Raw genomic sequence first — 16497 nt, forward strand, 5'->3', positions numbered from 1 at the left:
CAGCAGGTAGGATAGCACCCATTGAGGGAAAGGCAGAGTCACTCCTTTTTGCACAGCGATCCCATATAATTGGCATGTGAACGATTGGTCTTTAAAGCCAGGTCAGGTCGTTCACGTTGAACCAAGAAAAGCTGGGTCAGTGCGATCTTTGGCACAGGGACCCAGCACCCCAGTTCAAAAGAAGGCGGGACCTGCAGCATTACAGCGTCAGTGTCCCAGGAAGGTGGGTAAGCCCTTTACACAGGAGTCGATGTGAAATGCTTCGCCTCTGATACTACCTACCTTCAGGTAAATGAAGCAGTTAAAAGGTGGTTAATTCCTGTTTTTTAAGGGTGGTGTAAAAGGGCCATTAGATAGGTGTATGGATGTATGATAAATAGAGGGTTATGTTTGTGAGGTAGGGAAAACTTAGATTGTTGTGGAGTAAGTTACATAGGCCAACACCACATAGTGGGCCAAAGGGTCCTTTCCTTGCTCTGGGTTGAAGCAGAAGGGAAAGTTTGAGATCAGATACATGCAAAATGGAACAGATATGCACGAGCATCCTAGAATAATCTATCCTGGGAAAAAGGGTGTGACCACTAACAATCCATGCATTAGTTTTTGATTATGTTCCCCTATCAGATGTTGACTCTATTTGACATTTTATTAGTGTGCCTCTAACAGAGTTTGGGTACAATAACGTCATAGTGTGGTGGTGTCTGCTCAATATTAATGAGGTATGAGTTTATTGTCATATACATAAGTACAAGGCACAGATGTACATCTGAGCAAAGTTGTAGAGTCAGGCAACTTAGACACAAAGCTTCAAAGATTAATTTTATTGTTAAGTAGCAATACATTAAATATGTAAACTACATGATAAACTTCAATTTGTGCCTGATGTAAGGCAAACAAAGAGTCACCATGAGCATTGCCCCTAATAATAGGAGAAAGAAACAAGACACCGAGTGTCGGTCGATTCCCCTCCAGCACTCCTCCAGCCTCCAGTCCAAAACAACGGCCACCCGAGCTCCAGATCCAACCCTCCAATATGATCAGCAAGGCTTCAGCCCCCGAGGCCCTTTGGAAACCATTCTTGCCCTCAACACTCTCTCGAATTCTGGCTTCCCATGAGCCATGTAAAGCAAATACTGCAGATGATGCATGTCTGAGGCAAACAAGGAAGTTTTTGCATCTGTGGAATACGAGCGGGATATCTCAGGCTGATGGCCGTTCATCGGATTTGGACGTCGAGATACCTGGAGACTTCCTGCCCATTGGTTGGGCAACCCTTGAAAAGACTGAAGTGATCCACAGCCCAAAATTATATTTGCTGCTATCTCGTCGCAGTCTGAACATGTTGTTGCTGGAGAGTACTCATTATTTTCATCCTTGCCTGAGTCTTTCTTTAGCTCACACATCTGTAGGTCAACTGGTTCACCTGCTCAAGAGAGGTCACGAATACTTTGCACATGTGAATTAAATGCCCAGCTCATTTTCTGGAGCTAACATCAGACTGTTTGTTTAGAGTGATGGATGAATGAAAGAACTGGTTGACCCTTGGTAAAACTTGCTGATGAAACAAAAATAAATAAGTTGGCAAATTAGGACAGAAGAAGTTTACAGATGAGCTTAGTGTATGGGTAGAAAGTTTGGAGATCACCTTAATGTGGGAAAATGTGAAGTTCACTACTTTAGAAGGTAAAATGTAAAAAAAAGGTCAATTTATTATTTAAATTGAGTGAGATTACAAAATGTGAAACAACAAGTATTTATTGAACCCTGGTCTCTGATACCGTTGTGGTCTCCTCTACATCAGAGACACTGGATGCAGACTGGGAGATCATTTCATTGAGCACCTTGGCTCTGTCCACTGCAATAGCGTGGATCTCCCAGTGGCCATCTTACTTCAATTCCCCACCCCATTTCCATGCACACATGTCTTATGCACTGCCAGACTGAGACTACCTACAGATTGGAGGGACAACACCTCACCTTCTGACTGAAAACCCTCCAACTGGATGACATTAACATCAATTTCTCTAGTTTCTATTAGCCCTCCACCTCCACCCATCTATCCATATATCTACTCAATCCCCTCTCTCTCTCTCTCTCTCTCTCTCTCTCTCTCTCTCTCTCTCTCTCTCTGTCTCTGACTCTCTCAATGAATACTCACCTTTTCCCTATCCTGGCCTCCTCTACATATCCCATTAACACCTTTTGCCTTTTAGTCTGTACTCCTCCCCCTGCCCTTGCTTTTAATTCAGACACTGCCTGCTTTTTATTCATACCTTGAAGAAGGGCTCAGGCCCGAAATGTCAGTTATACAGTATATTTTACCTCCTATGGTTGCTGTGAGACCTGCTGAGTTTCCCCACTGTTTTTGTGTTGTACTCTGAGCCAATGGATCTACTAGCTGCAATACTGCTTGTCCTGGTGTGTAAAGAGAACCTGGCAGTGGTTGAGGGGAAGTGTGGAGAATAAAATGGGCTCACTGAGAAATGGGTGATTGACACAGAAATGAAGAATTCCCAATTATACATCACAATATAATTGCCATGCATTTTTGATCTCTGTAGACTTTATAGTTAACAATGTCTAACTCCACATGGTGCAAGAAGTTTATAGTCAGCCAGATCTAAATTAAGCCTTTGTGGTCACAGAGCTATGGAAGTGCTGACAGCCCTGCTGTTCAGTCACCTTGGTGTGACCTTGTCACTAATTGAGATATGGAGAGGATTCCGCCTGCCTTTGTTTCTTACTGGTGGCCACCATCCCCTCCATCTCGTCTCCCCACCTTGCAGCCAACTGCACGGTCGCAGAGCACGATTCAAGAAAATAATGTTTGCCAGGTCTGCAGCAAACGAGGCCAGGCACACAGACACATTCGTTGCTCGGTATTTCAACGTGCTTGGCCCAGTGGTGGGGCAGGTGTGAGGCCGCTTCAACGCTCCCACGGCAGGGGTCCCGATGACGATCGCGGGTTGCTCTGACTTTTGCTTGGAGACGCCATTAACTCAGGATGTGATAAACCCCATTTCTCCATTGAAGCATCTTCACAGTAGCAGCTTAATAGATGCAGACTCAAAAAGAGACACCGCACAGAGATAGGCCCTTCAACCCCAGGTCTTTGTTGATCAAGATGCCCAATTTAAAGCTTTGCTGCTTGTATGTGATCCATATCCCTCTATTTTATGCTCATTGCCTGCCTTACGATAGACAGAAGGGAATTTTGTGTAACATTCCGTTCTATTACAATAAAGGAATCTTGAACCTTGAATCTACCCCTGGCACTGCCTGACCTGCAGCACATTGTTTGAATCAGGTTCAGAATTTATTATCATGAACATGTCACAAAATTCATTGCTTTGTGGCAACATCAAAGTGCAAATATTGATATAAATTGCATTTAAACTGGGATTCCTAGTCTGATAATGTTACCAACCAGGCTCGAGGAGGTGACTGAAGCAGCAAGTGCTGAATTGCTTTGTGCACTAACGTTACTGACTTTTAATCAGCACGTATTGTTACAGTCAAACACACAAAACCACAAGTGTGGGCACAGACTGGGCAGGCCTCACTTCACATGGCAACAGAATTATTCAGGTTTGCTTCACTGACAACCTCAGCATTACTGCTCCATCTGCTTGCCTCTCCGCTCTCTGGAAAATAAATTAGGATTGAGGAAGAGACTGCAGGATCTTTGATAAATGTGGAAGCACAGAAGTAAGCTCAGAATCTGCACCTGCTGGTGATTAACAGAGTTTTACCTTCAGTATCATTCCACTGAGATGGCTGCAGCAAACAGATGTCCAAGCACTTTTTCTGTTTTTTTTAAAAACTTTATTTATTCGTTCAAAATACAGATAATAAGTAACATATATAACAATAAACAAAGCATGAACGTTATATTTTATATATATTAAAAAAAAAGAAAAAAAAGGAAAGAAACCCCCCCTCTTACAGCCAACTCTCCTATGGAGAGCCATAAAGAAAAAAGAAAAAAATAAAGAAAAGTAAAGCATACATATTAAAATCTAGTCAATATAAATCAAAATGTAAATATTCTGAATATAACAACCACCTATTAATAAAAAAAAACTATAGTTATCTGCGAAACGTATGTAATTTTTTCCATTATTAACCAATATTTCATCTCATTATGCCAAAAGTCTCAAATGTAATCATTTCAGGTAAAATCATATCTCTACCAAACACATGTTTTACCAAAGATCGAACTTGATAAAAATATGCTTACGCTTAATTGGACTGTTTAAACCCCGAACATTAAAAATAGCAAACTTCAACTTTGACATATCCACTAATATTACTAAAATCTAATAACATCAATTTATAAAGACTCAGATCAACGTAAATAGGCCCTCCAATAGGAGAAAAAGAAAGCACAAATTAAAGTCTAAATAAAATGAAAATAAAAAAAAAGATAAAGAGAAAACCCCCCCCTAAAAAAAAACTACCAAAAGGTAGTAATCCCTAAATAAAAGTTGGGTGTGGATCACCCACCAGTGGCTGATGACTAGTAGAACTTAGAGCAAATTTCTCCCTCCCCAGCGAAACAAAGAATAACAACAAGATATCATAATGACATAAAAAGAAAATAAAAATAAAAAAGTTCTTCTGTTCATCCAAGAAATTCCAGACTTGGCGACCCCATTTCAAGGAAATGGACTCTTTCCATTCCCATTTCTCCCATTTCTTCCATTTGTTCCATTTCCAGAACAACCAGATTTTTCTTTAGGAGACAATGGTGGGCTACGTCTTTGTCCCCTTACATCTTTTAACGAGTTAGCAAAACTCATTGCTTCACACTCATTCACAAAAAACCGAGATTGAAAGTCTCCACAAAATACCTTCAACACTGCCGGATAGCGAAAAGTAGACTTATAACTTTTATGCCACAAAACTTCTTTAACTGGATTAAATCGATGCCGACGCTGAATAACCTCTTGACTCAAATCAGGATAGAAAAAAACTCTACTATTCTGAATCATTAACGGGGCTTGTCGTTGTCTCGCATTTTGCACTGCTAGTCGAAGTATTGTTTCTCTGTCCAAATAATTCAAACATCGAATTATCATGGGTCTCGGTGGTTGACCAGGCAGAGGTCTTCTTCTGAAGGCTCTATGAGCTCTTTCCAATACCAGACCTCCAGAGAAAAATTCCTGCCCCAGTATTTGTGGGATCCATTCGGTAAAGAAACGAAGAGGATCTTGTTCTTCCATACCTTCTGGCAAACCAACAATCTTCACATTATTCTTTCTACTTTGATTCTCCAAATAATCCACTTTCCTCTCTAACTCCCTCTCACGTTCTCGCAATTCTTTAATGGATTTTTCCACCTCCAACACTTTTTCTGTATTAGATGCCACTTGTTGTTGACATTTCAAAAAAGCAGCCTGAAATTGTTTAAAATCCTTACAAGATGCTTCCACACGTATTTTAACTGTATCCAGTTCCAAACTGAGCCTCTGAGACATTTCATTCAGCATAGGCTGCGCTGGATGGGTCACGTCTCCAGAATGGAGGACCATCGCCTTCCCAAGATCGTGTTATATGGCGAGCTCTCCACTGGCCACCGTGACAGAGGTGCACCAAAGAAAAGGTACAAGGACTGCCTAAAGAAATCTCTTGGTGCCTGCCACATTGACCACCGCCAGTGGGCTGATAACGCCTCAAACCGTGCATCTTGGCGCCTCACAGTTTGGCGGGCAGCAACCTCCTTTGAAGAAGGCCGCAGAGCCCACCTCACTGACAAAAGGCAAAGGAGGAAAAACCCAACACCCAACCCCAACCAACCAATTTTCCCTTGCAACCGCTGCAATCGTGTCTGCCTGTCCCGCATCGGACTTGTCAGCCACAAACGAGCCTGCAGCTGACGTGGACTTTTTACCCCCTCCATAAATCTTCGTCCGCGAAGCCAAGCCAAAGAAAGAAGGCTGAATGATAAGGCTTAGTTGTTAACATTGTAATTCAGAAAAGCTCAGCCCTGGTTTCTCTTGCGTAGTGGCAGAACCAGGTAACTGCAGCTCCTGCTGCATCTCAACAACAGGCAGTTTAACAGTTTTACTGCGGGTCTGGACTCCCAGCGACGGCACCCCGACTTCCTCAGGGGGCCGACGCTGTTCTCCCCCCCGCAACCCGTTGTTGCTTCAAAAACTCACAAAAAAGACCAAAATATTCAGATTGGGGTATTTCAAGCAATGGAGTCGTCTTCTTACGTGCCCCCTCCGTTAAAGTCGGCAGGCTGCAAGAATCAGGAACACATCGGGGGCACATGCACCTTCCTCCTGAGAACGGGTAATTCCAGCGATGTCCTTCTCCTGGTGAGTAGTAGTCATTTTTTCAGCTCCCACAGGCAATCTCTGTGGTTTAGGCTCGAAAGAAAACAAACTTGAAGTTGTAGCAGGCTGTTTAGGCCCTAAATCTTCAACACTCCAAAAATGTAATTTCTTCTGTACTTGAGGTTTAATCTTTTTACCATTAAAAGCCATAACAATTCCTTGATACTTTAAACTAAGTTTTAAAAAATTTAAACCTGAAAACAAAGATTTAAAAACGTGTTCTTAAAAGTCTGGGCAGAGAGGTCGAGATTACACGTCTAGACTCTAAGCCATCTTGCCACGCCCCCCACTTTTTCTGTTTTCCATGAAGCATTCTTTCAAGAGTGCGCTCGATCCCGTCCACGATATCGAAAACGTGTAAGACATGAACAGAGAGCATAAATCACTGCAGCACAGAGCAGTCTCCTTGGCCCACAATGTTGGGCTGAGCTATGTACAATCCCTTCCCTACCTGGGGACGGCGCAGTTAGCACAACGGTTAGCACAGTGCTGTTACAGTGCCAGTGACCGGGCTTCAAATCTGTATTGAGTTTGTATGTTCTCTCCGTGCTGCATGGGTTTCCTCCAGTTTCCTCCCCACCCTTCAAAATGTACGGGGATTGTAGGTTAATGGGGTGTAATTGGGCACCACGGGCCTGTGAGCTGGAAGGACCTATTACTGTGCTGTATGTCTAAATTTAAAAAAACCTCACACCCATAACCATCTATTTTTCTAGCATCCACGTGCCTATCTAAAAGTCTTTTGAATATCTCTATTGTACCAGCCTCCACGCATTCCAGGCACCTCCACCCTCTGTGTTAAAATAAGATGACCTCTGACTAAATGATCTCCCCTCCCCTCACCTGAAACAGATGTCCTCTGCTATCTTCTATTGTTGCCCCAGGGGAAAAGTGCTGTCTGTCCATCCTATATCAGCCCCTCTTCATCTTCTTTACAGGTAGTCCCCAGGTTACGAACGAGTTTCATTCCTAAGTCTGTCTTTAAGTCGATTATGTATATAGATTCTTATTTAGTGTTTTTAGCGTCAGTTAGTCAAATGTTTATAGTATATATTTTATCTTTCATTACAAAACAGATCATGATTAAAAGTTAACACTTACTCTTGTTCCATGGATGTCTTGCATACCGGAAGGGGCATTCATGAGGTAACATTATGGGCATGTGTGAATTGGTGGAACAGTCAGTTCGTAAGCACGAGTTGTCCACAATCATCTCCTTGGTTTTGCTATCATTGAGTGCAAGGTTGTTGGTGGGACACCATTCAACGAGCTGATCTATTGATGGTGTGGAGGGTTTTGCCTGTGATATACTGATTTGTGTTTCCCAGCACCTTTGATGGTATGTTCCAATATCAGTGAGAAAATGATGACTGGTCTCCTCTCTGAACTGGCTTGAAGTTTCCTCCTTTCGTAATGGACTGAATGGTTGTCGGCAAACACCCTCCATCCACCCAACCTCCACGCGAGGCTTTGAATCAAGACTCAGGTGAACGTAAAACAAAAGAGAAACATGAGGAGGCCATTTGGCCCAACGAACATCCTCTGCAATCGACAAGACGTGGCCGTGGACTCAGTTTAACTTATCTGTCGGTTTCCCATGCGCCTTTCTATCTGTGCCTTAAATATATTTAATGAGATAACCTCAACTGCTTCCCTGGGCGGAGAATTCCACAGATTCACTACTCTCTGTCATTCTCAGCCTTGAATCTACTCCCTTGAGTCTTCAAGATTCCTTCATTGAAAATTCCTTTATTGCCACATAATAGAACAGAACATGTAATATTACAATAAATTGCCTTCTACGTACCCTAAAGCAGAAAAAGAGTTGCCATAGGGTTGCTTGATGCCCTTTACTGTAAGAGAGAAAGAGAAGCAAAAGAGAGTCTCTTCAGAGACACAACCAGACATAACACACATTGAAGCAGAATAACAATGAAGACTTCAGTGTCTGAGGTCATTCAAAGGTTTGTCTTGCTCTCAGCACCCTATTGGATCCCAGCTCCAATACCTAGTTCCCATAATCCAATTTCCTTGAGCCCGCTGCCTATTTGGGTCCCCTGACCTCAAGTTGCTCGCAACCTGTGAGGGTCCCTCAGCCACTGAGCCCCTCGCTGGCCCGTTGCTCTTGAATCGTTTCCTCTGCTTCTCTTTTTCAGCAGAAATTATTCTTCCCGTTTGCTGTGCTCTGCGCCGGTCCATTGCTCCCCTGAGTCTGCAAACCTCTCATGCTCGCTGCCCAGCCCAGGGACCGCAGTCTTGAGCATAGACCCATGGTTGCAGGATTTTACGGGCAAACACTGTCAGTTCCTTTATCCCAGTGGTTCTCAACTTTTTTCTTTCCACTCACAGACCACCTTATGCCATTGGTGCTCTGTCATTAATAAGGGATTACTTAAGGTGGTCTGTGAGTGGAAAGAAAAAAGGTTGAAAATCACTGCTTCAGGAGGCTGTTTAAAGCCTATACAGAACTGCTGGTATTAGAGCCGGGCAGTTGAACCCTGCAGGGGAGCGTTGTTTCTTTGTTTCCCCACTCTCCCGGGGCCGCAGCAGCGTCAACACTGCCATTACAGAACCTCCTGCTGTGCCGCCATTTTAGAACCGTCAAGTGACATCACCCAGTTCTAGTCTCACCTGCCAGTGGATACAACCACCCTGCTTCTATCAATCACTACTGCCCCACAACTCCAGTGACTTGGGTTCAATCCTGACCTCCGTGGGCTTCCTCCTGGTGCTCTGGTTTCCTCCCACATGGCAGAGATGTACATGTTTGTAGGTTAAATGACTCCCAGACAGAGCTTCATTGGATCAAAGTTGGACAATCTGAGGAAAATTGTCAGCTCTTGGACTGTACTCGTTGGAGAACAGAAGAATGAAGGAGAACCTCATAGAACTGTTTGAAAACCTCTGTTTTAATCATCCCTAATTGACTCGTTATATAACTTATTAACCTTACTAATCACAGAGTACCGATGGCACAGGGATTACTTAAAGTGGGATGTGATTGGAAAAGGAAGGTTGAGAATCACTGCTGAGCTAGACCCAATTGTTACTGAAATATTTGGCTTGAGAAAAATTGCCATTGGCCCATTTCCTTTGGAGTTATGAAACCGTGCACATAACGAGTCAATTAGGGACGATTAAAACAGTGGTTTTCAAACTTTTTCTTCCCACCCACATACCCTTACTGATCACAAAGCTCCTTTGGCATAGGGATTACTAAAAGTGGTATGGGAGTGGAAAGAAAAAGGTTGAGAACATCTGTCATAGAGGCATTTTGAATGCTGAAAGGCCTGGACAGTGAAGATGTGGCAAGGATGTTTCCCTCGTTGGGGATTCTAGGGCAAGAGGGCACAACTTCAGGATAAACAATTATCAATTTAAAACAGAGTTGTGGAAAAATGGCTTTAGTTAGAGGGTTGTGAGTCTGTGGAACTCTTTGTCACTGGCAGCTGTAGAAGTGAGGTCATTGGGTGGATTGAAGGCAGAGATTGACAGGTATTTGATTAGTCAGGGCTCTAGAGTTAGGGGCTGAGTGGGGCTGAATGGGTGGATGGATCAGCTCATGATTAGAATGACAGAGCAGATCCGATGGGCTGACTGCTGCCCTTACATCTTGTGAAAATAAAATGGATGCTTGTTGGTTCGCACAGTCTTCAATGACCAAAAGGTCTCTTTGCATGTGAAATACATCCTGCGCTATAACTTCCCATTCTGACCAATCTGAGAGTAGTTTCCCTTGAAGAGTTAACGGGAGTTAACAATTAGTGGCAGTGAAATATAAACCAACATCTGTGATAGCAAAGAGCTAATCATGCCAGGTAGAAGATGTTTAGATCTCACCCAAAATGCTGACCGAGCATCTGCACGGATGCTGCCTGACCCACTGACACCCTCCAGCAGTTAATTGTTCAAGATTCCAAAATGGCAGCACGGTTAATGGAGCAGTTAGGGTAACGCTGTTACAGAACCAGCAACTTTGGGTCAAAACTAGCTGTGTCTGTAGTTTGTACATTCCCCCATGCCTGCGTGGGTTTCCTCCAGTGCTCCAGCTTCCTTCCACCCTCCAAAAACATATGGAGTTGGTAGATTAATTGGTTGTAATTGGACGGCGTGCGTATCATGGGTTGGAAGGTCCTGTTACCGTGCTGTATTATTAAAGTTTAACAAATTTCAACATCTGTCGTTTATCTGTTTCTCATAAACGGGACCACATGTAACAAACCCATGGACCACCAGTAGAGCTCAAGCCCCTTCCCAAGTCAAGTTGTCACGTTTAATTATTGTTCACACCATGCTCGCACAGTAAAGACGAGAAAATGTTTCTCCAGAACCACAGAGCATATTTACATAAATATAAGTTAGAATAGAAGTTCAACACATTAAGATCTTAAAATTTTAAGACGCATACAATGACAGTCCACGGCACTCTATCCACAAATGATCTGGGAATTCAGGAGCCTAATGGTTTGGGGGAAAAAGCTGTTGCCCAATCTGGACTTAAGGGCCCGAGTGCTGCGGTACCTCCTACCAGATGGCAGGAGGGAGAACAGTTTACATGAGGGGTGTGTGGAGTCCCTCACAATGTTTATTGCCTTTCGCCTGCATCGAGTGTTATAGATTTCTGTCACGATAGGAAGAGAGCTTTTCCACTGACTTCACCATCCCCTGCAAGGTCTTGTGGTCTGAGAAGTTTCAGCTTCCAAACCAGGCGGTGATGCAGTTGTACAGGATGCTGTCGATACATTCTCTGTAGAATGTAGTGAGGATGGAGGGTGGGAGATGGACTTTCCTCAGCCTTCACAGGAAGTAGAGGTGCTGCCGGCTTTCTTGGGAATGGAGCTGGTGTTAAGGGACCAGGTGGAGATTTCCTGCGAAGTGCACTCCAAGAAACTTGATCGTCTTGATGACCTCCAGATCTGAGCCATCAATGGTCCCCTGGGCTTTCCTGAAGTCAACAACCATCTCTTTTGTTTTATTACATTCAGATACAGGTTGTTGGCTCTGCACCAATCTGTTAACGACTGCACCTCATCTCCGTTTGCGGACTCCTCATTCTTACTGATCAGGCCCACCACGGTCGTAGTGAACCTGATGATGTGGTTCGAGCTGTGTTTTGCTGCGCAGTCATGGGTCAGCAAAGTAAACACCAGTGGACTAAGCACCCAGCCCTGGGGGCCCCCCGTACTCAGTGTGATGGTTTCAGAGGTGTTGTTACCAATCCGGATGGCCTGAGGTCTCCCCAACAGGAAGTCGAAAATCCAACTGCAGAAGGAGGTGTTTAGACCCAGCAGGTTCAAAGTCCTTATCAGGTACTGTGGTTGGCTGCCCTCTTGAGGAAATGCCTCATATCAAGATGGTGAATTCAACTCAGAACATCATGCAACCTTTACTCCTCTCCATGGACATCATCTACATCTTCCACTGCCTTGGAAAGGCAGCCAACGTGCTGAGGCCCATCGCACGCCTGCACACTCTCTTCCCCATCGTCCCATCGGGGAGAAGGCTTAAGTGTGTGAAATCGTGCACCAGCAGGCTTAAAGACAGTTCCTCCCCACAGCCGTTGGCTCTTAAATGAACCTCACAATTGCCCTTGCTTGATGCTATTTGAACTTCCTTTTCATTGTAATCGTATGCTCTGTAAATTGTGTTGTTAACACTTACAAATGTTAGAGTTAACCTGTTAATATTTTCAGTAGAACCTTTCCCTCTGAATGAGGTATTTTAAATTTGAAATTTAACTTTAAAAAAAAAATTAATATTTAGACATGCAGCACGAAAACAGGCCCTTTCAGCCCACGAGCCAGCACCACACATATACACCCAATTGACTTACAACCCCCGATACATTTCGAACAGTGGGAGGAAACTGGATCCCCCACAGGCATGGGGAAAATGTACAAACTCCATACAGACAGTGCGGGATTCAAATCCTGGTCCCGATCGCTGGTGCTGTAATGGCATTGCACTAACTACTACACCAACCGTGTGACAAATAAGCTCAAATAAATTCTTTGTCTCTAATTTACAAGTCTGGAACCAATTGATATCAATTGGCAATGAATGCTTTTTATTCTGTGCTTTTGAAAAGATAGCAAATGGAAGATCAGAAGCAAGAATTAAGAGCCATCTCAGTACCTTCTGACTTGGTTCCAGCAATATTGCGCGATCAGTTTTTTTAAGATGTGCTTGTCTATTCACAATATTTACAATGGCCCAAATTAGGGAGCCGATTACTGCACAAATTAAGCCCCGGTATTCGAAGCAGGTATAATGAAATCCCTGAAAATTCACTCAAAGCTACCTGTCTAAATCAAGTTCTGAGGCTGATCCCAGGAGCGTTTGTTAAATCCACAGAGATGTGATTATATTGCAAATGGACCTTCACTGAAAGCTGCAGAAGCAAACTGCCATCCAACTATCTGCACACATTATCACACCAAAGCAATTTCTTAGTTAAGTTTAAGACTTCAGTTTGTTTGACAGTTGATTTATTTTTCTCTCCCTCTCAAGTTTTGATGCATGTAATGTGCTTAGGTATAAAATATAAAAAAATTATGGATTATTATGACAATTTCCTGTGTATATATGGCACAGGCTCTATATGCCAGGGAGTTAGATCGGAATAATGAACACACCCTTTTGAAGCTTCTGGTGCTTTGCATTATTTAACATTTTGAGTACAGTAATAAGGGGTGACACAGTTGGCGTAGTGGTTGGTGCAAGTGCGCCAGTGATCGGGACCAGGGTTCGAATCCCGCACTGTCTGTAAGGAGTTTGTATGTTTTCCCCATGTCTGTGTGGATTTTTCTCCCACGGTTCAAAATGTACCAGGGTTGTAGGTTAATTGGATGTAAATTGAGTGGCACGGACTCATGGGCTGAAATGTCCTTTTACTGCGGTGTATGTCTAAATTTAAATGATCCCACCCTGAATTTATTTAGATTTTAAAAGGCAGTGCATTGGGGCAAGGACATAAAAGCGCGATAAAGAGAAGGGAGAGTGGGCTATATGGTTCCTCCTCGAGTCTGTTCCATTGTTCAGTGAGGAGACTTGTTTCTGATCTAACTGCCTCCAGTCCCCATGATACTTCATTCAATTACTGTCCAATAAAAAAAAACAATTCACCTGTGCCCACTTAGCTAATGACTCGAGGTTTACAGTCCTCCAATACAAAGAGATATCAGGACTGGCACCATCACCACCTGGGGATGAGATTCTTGTTTTGAGGACCAAAGGCAAAATTTGGATCTCTGATGCATCAGAATTTCTCAGGTGGAGTCCAATATATGTATGTTATTATATCACACATAATAGCAAAAGAATTTCTGCCCTCGGTTATCGAAATGCTGGTTCCAGAGCTGTTACTGCAGCCAAGTGGATATGTTATTAGATAAGCATCTAAACCCAAAACTATCTGCCCTGGGAAATGTTCAAATCCCATCTGGCAGCTCTGTAGCTTCAGTTCTAAAAATGTAGCATTAAAAAGCCCATTAGAGGGGATGATGACCACGGAACAAATGATCCAGCAAAATTCCATCAGTGTTTAATGAGTATTCTGTCAATATTCCATCAATAATCCATCAATATTTCATCAATGTTCCATCAGTATTCCATCAATGTTTCATCAAGGATCTGCCATGCTGACCCCACACATGTATTTACCACTGTGGTCAACCGACACCTCCCTTCGACAGTGAGAGCAGTGTAGAAGTACTTGATGTCCCATCCACAGTTCTCCTTTGTCAGGAGAAACCATTGCAAGAGTCCAAATATGTGTACAAAGAGGGTTGGGTGACACATTCTGCTGCCTCCTGCACATCCAATAATTCCAGAAGATTGATCTCTGCAATCCTCCTGTGCCCCGTAGACACTAAAGGAGAATTTGATTATGGCAGCAGGTTTTGTTTTGACTGAGTGGAATTGAAATGTAAGCAAAGCCTAATTTTCGGAGCAATAACATGAAATAGAGAGTGATGTATGTTCTCTTTATGAATATCCGTGTGTAATAAGAGATAATTGCAGACACAAGTATGAGTATCCTATGGACAGCAGGTCATAACTAAGAGCTGCCTAAGTCCCAGTGAATCCAATTACATGTGGAGAAAAATACAATGTGTCAAAACACAGTCCAGGAATTAAAGTTGTGAATGATAAAAAATAAAGACATTCTTTCATGTGGACTCTATAACCCACTCGAGTAAATTATAGAATATCGGGCACAGAGCAGTACCACACAAGGAAAGGCCCTTCATCCCACATGTCTGCCACTTACACCAGATTCATATTCCTCCATCCCCTGCATATTTATGTTCCTATCTAGAATCCTTTTAAATGCTAGTATTACATTTGCTTTCACCACTTCTCCTGGCAACAAGTAGGTAAAAACAACTTGCCCAAGACACCTTGAAAGCCCACCACCATTCATCTTAAATGCAGGTCCTCCAGTGTGTGGGAAAAGGATTCTGACTGTCTATCACATCAATGACTCTCGTAATTTTATAACTCACCTCTGATGCTCCAGAGAAAACTCAAGTTCATCCAAACCTCACCTCTAATCCTGGCATCATCCTGGTAAATCTCTTCTGCACCCTTTCCAAAGCTTCCACATCCTCTCAGTAATGAGGCAACCAGAATAGAACACAAAACTCCAAGTGCAGCCTAACTAAATTATACAGCCTTGATGACTGAGTGTTGGTAGATATATCCAAGCCAGATCTTCTCTTGTATTTTCTTAAGATTAATTAACAAAGTTCAGCTTTATTATCAGAGAACATACATGACATCACATACACTTGAGATTCTGTTTCCTGCGGGCCAGGCAGAATTTCTAATTGATATTAACTGTAAACTATACTCAAAGAAGAAAGAAATGTAAACAAACTGATGGTGTAAATACAGAAGTATGAATATTGAGTAATAAATAATATGTGGAGTCCTTAAGTGAGTCCCTGATTGAGTTTGTTGTTGAAGAGTCTGATGGTGGAGGGGGAGCAGCTGTTCCTGAACCTGGTGGTGCAAGTCTTGTAGCATCTGTACCTCTTTCCTGAGGCAGCAGCGAGAACAGAGTCTGTGGATCCTTGATGATTGCTGCTGCTCTCCGACAGCAGCGTTCCCTGTTTCTTGATGTTGGGGAGTGCTTTGCCTGTGATACACTTGGCTATGTCCACTACCTTTAGCAGGGCTCTCTGCTCAGAGGTATTGGTGCTCCCATACCAGGCTGTGGTGCAGCCTTTCCTTCACAAATCTGTAGAAGTTTGCCAAGATTTTTGATGGCATACTGAACCTCTGCAAACCCTGAGGAAGTAGGGGCTCTTGCAAGCTTTCTGCATGATGACAGGTCCTCAGAGGTAGTTCCCCTCCCAGGAATTTACAATTGTTCACTCTAATAGGCGTGATCAGCAGTGTTACCAAGTCTGCTGGACCTGATTACAGGACTGTCCCTCCAGCAGCATTGTGGGGGAATCTTCCTAGCTCAAGAGGTCAGCTCACCCTCACTTCTCAAGGGCAGCAAGAGGAGACCAATGACTGCTGAGGTTGCCTGTATGCTATGAATGAGGACAAATCAAATCTCTTCAATCTATTCTCAGGGTATGTTTTAAAATCCCCTCCTATTGAGTGTTGACTGAAATTATTTTTATAAATTTGTAAACTAATAGGAGAGATAAAAACAAAGTGGGTAATGGATGCAAAGCTAGTTTAAGTCAACTTTATTGTCATTCTGGCGAAACAGCATTCTCCGGTCCTCAGTGTAAAACACAGACACATGGCCTGACATAACACGCAGACAAACAATACATATGCAGGACAAGAGTTCTGAGTTCAGACTGTTCAAAACCTTTGTAGTCCTTACAAGAGGAAATGTGGCTAGAGTGTTTTTCCTGAAATAAGGGAATCTGTGGTGACCTGGAAGAAGAGGTTATCATTTGGAAAACCCACGATGGGGCAAGACACTGAAGTGATTGATTGGAGGAAATCATTTGTGTGTGTCCAACGTGCAACAAATGTCTCTGAAAACAACAAGAACCTTCCTGAGTGAAAATCATTTAACTTTAAACACCTGAGCCTGGTGAAAATTCATCAATGTTAAATTCTGTGCACAGTATAAGAATTGCCTGATACCGATGGACTTCGAGAAGTGAAAAATGAATGATTG

The sequence above is a fragment of the Narcine bancroftii genome, chromosome 13 (assembly GCF_036971445.1).
Source record: "Narcine bancroftii isolate sNarBan1 chromosome 13, sNarBan1.hap1, whole genome shotgun sequence".
NCBI lineage: Eukaryota > Metazoa > Chordata > Chondrichthyes > Torpediniformes > Narcinidae > Narcine > Narcine bancroftii.